This window comes from Xenopus laevis, chromosome 4L (genome assembly GCF_017654675.1).
Source record: "Xenopus laevis strain J_2021 chromosome 4L, Xenopus_laevis_v10.1, whole genome shotgun sequence".
NCBI classification, from domain to species: Eukaryota; Metazoa; Chordata; class Amphibia; order Anura; family Pipidae; genus Xenopus; species Xenopus laevis.
Genome location: NC_054377.1, coordinates 69,822,182 through 69,830,077, shown reverse-complemented (window position 1 = coordinate 69,830,077; position 7,896 = coordinate 69,822,182).

Below are 7,896 nucleotides of genomic sequence, written 5' to 3'. Positions count from 1 at the left end.
AAACCCATGTCCCACTGTGAATTCTTCAGTTCCATTGAGTAGGAGAAACAATAGCTTGTCTGAAAGCATCCTGAAGTGTTGGCACTTTCTGAAAGCACATTACCAGACAAAATGACCTGAGATGGCTGCCTACATATGGGGTGCCGTTTGTCCCAAATACATTCTGTATACAAAACTATCCCTAATACACAGAATGAATGTCTCTCATGGTATATAAGTATTTGTGACCATACACAGAGAAAAAAAATATACAAAAGACTTATTTCTATTAAAGAATGAAAACAAAATCTGGTTAGTGCACAAAAGGATGTCATTATATCACAAACTCCATTCTGTACAGTTTAACAAGCAATCTGTCTCACCAATGTATAACCTCCATGTAACAGACAAACTTATGTGCAAAGTTACTTACAGAATGAATTATGTAAAAACAAAGTTGGACATAATATATAATAATGTAACTAACTAGTGCATGTCAAGCTAGATTTGAATGACTAAATAGATATCTGCGACAGAAAGCAAGATTTTATAGTACAGGATACATTCTTTCCACAAAATGACAGTTTTGTTTCACAAAACAGATAAAATAATAATTCTGTGAAGCAACACTGTCAGTCACATTCATGAACCAATAAGAACAAAGCTTATTGCCATATACAAACAAGATGAGAAGTGGCCAGCTCTGCTCCACATGGCTAAGGCAAAATATCTGACCTGCTATAGAGGGCGCCCTCTAATGTCCCCTGTGCTGCATAGTAATAAACATGAACAAACATTTCCTAAAAGAGTTGCTGTTAAACACTACAGGTTCATAAATGGAAGTTTTTACAAATGGCTGAGAAATATAATGCTGCACTTATAATGATTGTAGAGAAAGAAAAGTATGCAAAACTTATATAAATATGATCATTTTAGGTGATATGGCTATTCTTATTGTAGTAACCTGCTTGTGTGGCCATTTTGGTTAAGGGCATTCCTGCTGTTTTGCCATTGTCTTATGACTCACTCCTGTTCCGCTTCCTGTCTAAGCTGAGAGCAATTATGGGACAGGCCACACCCACCTGCCATGTTGTATTAAATGTACCAGAAGTTACTGTGCTTGTCTGGCTGCTTTGCCTGACTCTCAGAGACAGTTATAAGTTTTGTATATGATAATTAGACTCCAATGTCTCCTCCTAGCTGTAATCTTGCACCAATTAGCTTGTAGTAGTCTCTTAATAATGTGCTTACCTATAGTTCAACTACTACATAATAGCTTTAGCCAGAGACTTGGGACTAATCATGTGCACACATACCTCCCAATTTTCCCTTTTTCAGAGGGACAGTCCCTCTTTTGACAACTTAACCTGAGGTCCCTCATTTGTACTGGAAAGTCCCTCTTTTCTCTGCACTGAACAACCAGAAAAAGAAACAAAGTTTCTAACTTAATTGGCTTTTGGCAGAGAGGCCAGTACAGCTAACAGGTGCAACTAAGATGCTTTATAACAATTTTGAGATAAGAAAATAAGTAATTTTAACAGTTTAGATAAGGAGAAATATTTTCAAATTTTTATAACCTGCCAAACTTTGTAAAATGAACATGGTAATTAGGGGGTGCGGCCACAAAATGGGTGTGGTCAAAAAAAATTGCTGCACTATATGCAAAAATTTTTTTTGTCTCTCTTTTTATTTCTAAAATGTTGGGAGGTATGTATGTATTCCAGGAAGTCTGGGTCACACCAGGCCCCCACACACTTTGTTGAATTTTTCTGGTGCCCCTCTTGTTTCATACATTAATTTAATTAATGAAAGAGCTCCATCTATCAGCTGTCTCCAGAAGGGTATGGTAGGAGGGGTATTCCCCATCCAGTGCATAATCACTGTTTATTTTTGCATCAAACATAAGGGGGTTCATTTATAAAGTTTGCGCAGCGCATATTTTTCGCAAATGGTTGTATTGCACGTGTTTTTTCCTGAACGCAAATATATTGCACTGCTCTGCCCGTCTTTCCGTTTTTTGCGAATTCGCATTGTGAATACATTTTCGCAAATGATGCGCAAATGAGACGGGAGTTTGCGCGAGCGCACCGAATGTGCGAGGTTGTTGTGTGCGAAAATAGCGTTGACAGTAACTTAAATTCTCAGTTTGCAAAATTGTTTTGCGAATATTTTATCCGCCACCAAAGTTGCGGCGTAAATGAGTCACAGAGTGTACACATAAATATTCACAATTTGCGAATTGTGACATATTTAAGAAGCTCCTATAGACATTCGCATTGTGAAAAAAAAATTTGCAATTCTGTTTGCACCCTCTTATTCAGCTTTATAAATATAACCATGCGCAGGGCAAATATATTTACTTTGCGAACCAATCTGCCCTGCGCGAAGTTTATAAATGACCCCCCTGGGAGCATAAACAAGTTCTAGCAGTGTTGCTTGATATTGGATCATCAATCACTCCCAGTAAGCATACCACCAGGTCGACTATCTGTGGAGTGCCCAGTTCAGTGGCTAGGGTCTCCATTACCTTGGTCGAGAATAACTGGACTGGGGACAGGACCAGATCACGTGGATAAAGTCAGCACCTGGAAGTTTACATTGGGGCACAGATCTTGACTTTTCCCAATTGTTTTTTAGCTTAAGAGGAGTTATGTAAACTTGATGGAGAATTTTATATTGTATCAGTCTGTCCCTTATTGAAATTAAGAAACTGTAGGCCGTTTCTATTGCATCCTCCCACATCTCATGGTTGAGGTCCGGAATAGCCTGTATCCATAGGAGGTAGGCTCTATCAAAGGGGGGTTTGACCATTACCATGATATTCTGATATAGTCTAGACTCTAGACAGTAGTTTAGTAGGGGAGGGGTGGTAGAGAGCATCCTCTATATTGACCATGGACATTGTTGGGGTAAGAGTGTGGAACTGTGCCTGAAAGTCATGTCTGAGCTGGTACCTCAGACAAGCACCTATAGAATTGGATTTGTTGACCAGGAAGTTGCTCTTATAAGTCTTGGAATATGGGAAACTGCCCATTTGGAATTAAGTCAGACAGCTTTTTAAGGCCTAGAATAGTCCAGTACACAAAGTCAGGCAGGTCATGTAGGTGAGGAAGTAGTGAGTTGCCCCACAAGGGAAGGTTGGGTGACAGGTGTGGTACCGGGTGGCCCAGGAGTTGTAGTGCCATAAACCATGCTTTGTGCGTGGTGAAGAGAGTGCTTGGTAGAGTCATCATGTTGGAAGGCTGCCTGTAGAGGTAGGTACCAAGACCCTCAATTGAGAGGAGGGTAAAGGCTTGGAGGATCATGTTGGGAATGTAGGGGTTGGCAGAGAAACACCATTGCATGTAGTAGATCTGGGAGGCCAGGTAATAGAGGTAGAAGTGTTGGAAGGCCAGCCACCCTTTTATAATAGAGGCATCAGTCTTTCCCAGGATGGGATGTTATGGAATATGTACAGAAGTTTAGGTAGGTAGATAATTTTGATTATATTTACACCCCCCCGATAGTGTCAGCGGAGATTGGCCCAGTGTTTAAGGGTACCAGAGATAGTCAATAATTAGGTCTAGATTGTGTTGTATTAAGGAGTGTGGGTCTGTGTGTATGTGAACACCCAGGGGTTTGAAAGAGTTGGACCACTTTAGGCGTAGGCCTGGGGGTGTTAGTGCTGGAGATTAGAGTCAATGGTGTAGAGTTGTGACTTTTCCCAATTAATTCTTAACCCAGAGTATCTCCCAAAGCTCTGGACTGTGGCCAGAAGAGCAGAAGATTCACCTAGGTATATAAGGATATCATCTGCAAAAATGGACACCTTTTTGGTAATGTTAGCATATTGGAACCCTTGTATGGATGGACAATCACGTATCAGAATGGCTAGGGGTTCGATTGCCAATGCAAAGAGGACAGGGGAGAAGTGGCAGCCTTGTCTACTTCCTCTTTCAAGCTGGAAAGGTTCAGAGATGACATTTTTCACTCATTTTGTCTGTTGGGGACTTGTAGAGCAGTTTAAACCATTGTATAAATCTATTTCCGAGACAAAATGTGTGAAGTACTTGCCAGAAGTAGTCCCACTCCACCGAATCAAAGTCTTTTTCTGAGTCTAGTATTGCTGTTGGTGTCGGATATCTGGAGGTTTGTAAAGAGGCGTCAGATGTTGAAGTCCGTTTCCCTCCCTGGCATAAATCCTGATTGGTGTATCAGATCTGTGGTGGCCCATGTAAGCGGCTAGTATTTTTGCGTCATTGTTAATGAGAGATATTGGTTGATATAAACTACATAGGGTGGGGGGGGTGAACTTCATAGGGTGGGGTGGGGTCCAGGGAGGGGTCCCATCCTGTTTTGGGGATAACTATTATTAGGGCTTCTAAAAATTATGGTGGCAGGGACCCATAGTTCCAAGCAGCCTGAAAAGTTTCAAGAAGATGGGGAGAGATTAAATCATCTAGAGACTTGTACCAATCTGGGGGGAGCCCATCTAATCCTGGGGTCTTGTTGGAGGGCAGGGTTTGTATTGCCGACCTCACCTCCTTAATGGTGATGGGCGTGTCAAGCCAAGCACTCTCTGCTGGAGATAGTTTAGGTATGGCTATGGAATCTAAGAATTGATTCAGCTGTGGTGTGGTGCAAGAGGTGGAGTACCTATACAGAGATTTGTAGTATTTGGTGAATGCTCCAGCTATCAATTGTGGTTTGTGTACCATAGAGCCAATCATGGTCAGAATTCTTGGTATGGCTGAGGAGGTGTGTCTCATTGATCAAATATTCACTGTGAACTGTGGGCTTTTTTTGTGGTTATAGTGTTTTCCCTAATTAAGGCTGCTTTGGCTTTACGCACCTGCTAGTATGTATGTGTGGATGGGGAATTGAAGTGGAGCTCTTTGGTCTCTAGCAGTTTTATCTCTGCTTTTTCAACTCCTTCTTTGGCAGCTTTCCTAGTTTGGGCAATGAGTATGATAAGAGAGTCCCGGGTGGCAGCCTTGGAGGCTTCCCACACCATGTTTTGTGAGGTAGACCCTGAGTTTATTTCCCAATATGCTTGGTAAGTTTTTTGTGTGATTCAGCTATGTCTGGGTTATTAAGCCAGAGAGGGCTTAGGCGCCACAACTTGTTTGGGGGTCGGGGGAGACATTATAGTATCATTTGGAGGGGGGAATGATTGAATAGGGACTGAGGTAGGTAGGAGATTTGTTGCATCAGAGGAAGTACCTCAGGTGTTGTGAGGGCTAGGTCTATCTGGGAGAATGTTTTGTGTGGTAGAGTGACAAAAGGTAGGCCTTAGTGCCAGGGTGCTTCCATTGCCACACATCAGAGAGACCTAGAGCGTTTGCCCAATGAGTTAGGTGTGTGGGGCCCATAGTGGTGGAATGTAGCCAATCGCTGGACAGGTCCATGACTTGGTTCATATCCCCCATTATGCAGGTTGGTGCAGGAGGCAGGTCGGGAAGTTTTTCCCTATGAGTTCAAATAGGGCAATATTAAATGGAGGTGGAGCATACACATTCACCACTGTCAAGGGTTTATTTGCAATAAGGCAAGTCATTATAATATATCTGCCATATTGGCCATTATTAGTTTGATAAATTCAAAGGGGAGATTTTTCCTTATAAGGATAGACACTCCTCTGGAGTGAGTGGAAAATGAGGTGTGGAATGCCCACCCCGCCCATGGTTTCCTGAGGGTGAGAACTTTCTGGCCCACTAGGTGGGTCTCCTGTTGGAGCAGGATGGTGGGTGGATAATGTTTCAGATATGTCCACATAAGGCTGTGCTTATATTTGGAATTAAGTCCCCAGCCATTCCAGGACATAAAGCTATAGGATGCCATTTGTGTGTAGGAGGGGTGTTATAACTGGATGATTATGTTCCGCACCAGGAAAAGCATCAATCACATAGTAGCAGTTATGTAAATACAAAAAAACCCAGAAATAACCCATCACATCAATTACCCTATTACCCACCCCCAAAAAGGATTTGCCCAAAACCAACCCCTTTCCCACCCTGCCCAACCTCCCAACTTGGTGGGCATTATTCCAAAACTTAACCTGTAAGACACTTTCAGGGGTGTTTCACCCATGGAAATTGGGAACAGTTAAGTCAAGGGCAGCACCACGTATGCCATTGGTCTTAAGTCAGCCTTGATGTTGAAAAAAAAAATGTAAACAATTAAACAATAGTGGCTGGAGCCCGTTTAATTACCCCATTGTCTCTATAGGGCCAGCAAATGTTCAATAGGACTCTGGTGGTGGTGTTTCAGTTCACCGGATATAGGGCATCATATACTTGTTCAAAGGGTGCAGGGACTGGTTATAGTATTTAACCCCCTTTAGGGTCCGGATAGGATGGGCTGTGTATAATGCAGATTAACTTTATGGTTGTGGCTTGTGCACCCCATATAGATATGGCCACAATCATTCTCTTGTGCAACTGAGGCCCAAAAAATTAGCAAACATAGAAGGAAAGGGCTCCTTTACTACCAATGGAATCAGCATCTGGGGCTGGCCCGAGGGTTCTGGCTGGTCCTCTGGTCCCGCCAGGAATTTGCTTCTTAAGGTGAGGTGCAGAAAACAGCTTTGGGGCCATCCACTATACTCAGTTTGCCTGGATACAGCATCACATATTTCAATTGGAGGTCTCTCAATCTGCACTTCACTCCTGCAAATGTGTTTCACTTCCTTTGTAGGGTTGAAGAGTAATCAGGGTAAATGGAGATTTTTTTTCCCCCTCATATAGAAGATATCTCTTGATTTCTTGATATTGACTCTTAGAGCGTATGTACTGCATGCAAGTAGCTGGTTAGTGCTAGTAGCCTAATTTACATTAAAAGGGTGAATCTTGTGCCAATCTATTAGAAGGCCCAGATGGCTATGAAAGTCAGAGGCAAATTTACTGGCCACCCTGTCATCACTCCTAAATAAAAAATGCCTGAAATGGTTCAGCAAAAGCTGAATGCAGGAGAATGGGAAGTGGTACTTGACCATAAGATGCAGAACAAATTAAAAGGAATTTTAGACATTCAGTTTTAGAACTGGTTATATGATTTTTGAGCTCCTGAAATCAATAAAAGAATTGCATTTTGTTTTATTCCTTCTGTAGCTACACAACCCCCCCCCCCCACACATTTGCTTTTCCCATCCTGTACTTTTACACAGCCACCATTAACCCATATTTCCCATTCTGTAGGACTGCATGTCCCAAACTTCACTCGTTCCCCTTCTGTAATACTACACAACCAACATACTTCCATGTTTCACTCTCCCCATACATCAATACTTCCCATCTTGTACTAAAAGACAACGCTCCTTGTAACTGAATGAAACAACTATACAGGTCTGGACTTGGAGTCAAAATAGGCCTTGGCATTACAAGTACATAAAGGCCCAAACACCAGCCCACTAAATAGTCTACAGATTGCCAGTCTGAGCCTGCTACTATACTTTGTTTTACCTCTTCTATTTCCCCAAAACCCCTGTGCAACTACATTTCTGTTACTCTACACCCCCCACCAATGCACAATTCTACCCTATGTCCTTACAGGGTCTGTACCACTGCCCAGATTTATTCAGCCTCCCAATACCTTTATACAGTCTCCACATTCCCATACAGCCCTCGTCCCCCAATAGCTCCACTAAGTATCAATCTAAGGGCTAAGGACAGGTGCTTCAGAAACACAACTATACTTTTTATAAACAAGCTGATATGTAGTCATGAGGTCAGCCATTCAAAGCTGAAAAAGGAGAAAAGGCAGATGGTGCACAGCAGATAGCAGATAAGCCCTGTAGTATACAATATGATTCTTCAGAATCTTTAGTCTGTTATCTACTGTGTATCCTGTGCTTGAATGGCTACCCCCATGGCTACACAGCAGCTTGTTTATATAAACTATAGTAGTACTTATCTGTTATCTACTACGTATCCTGTGCTT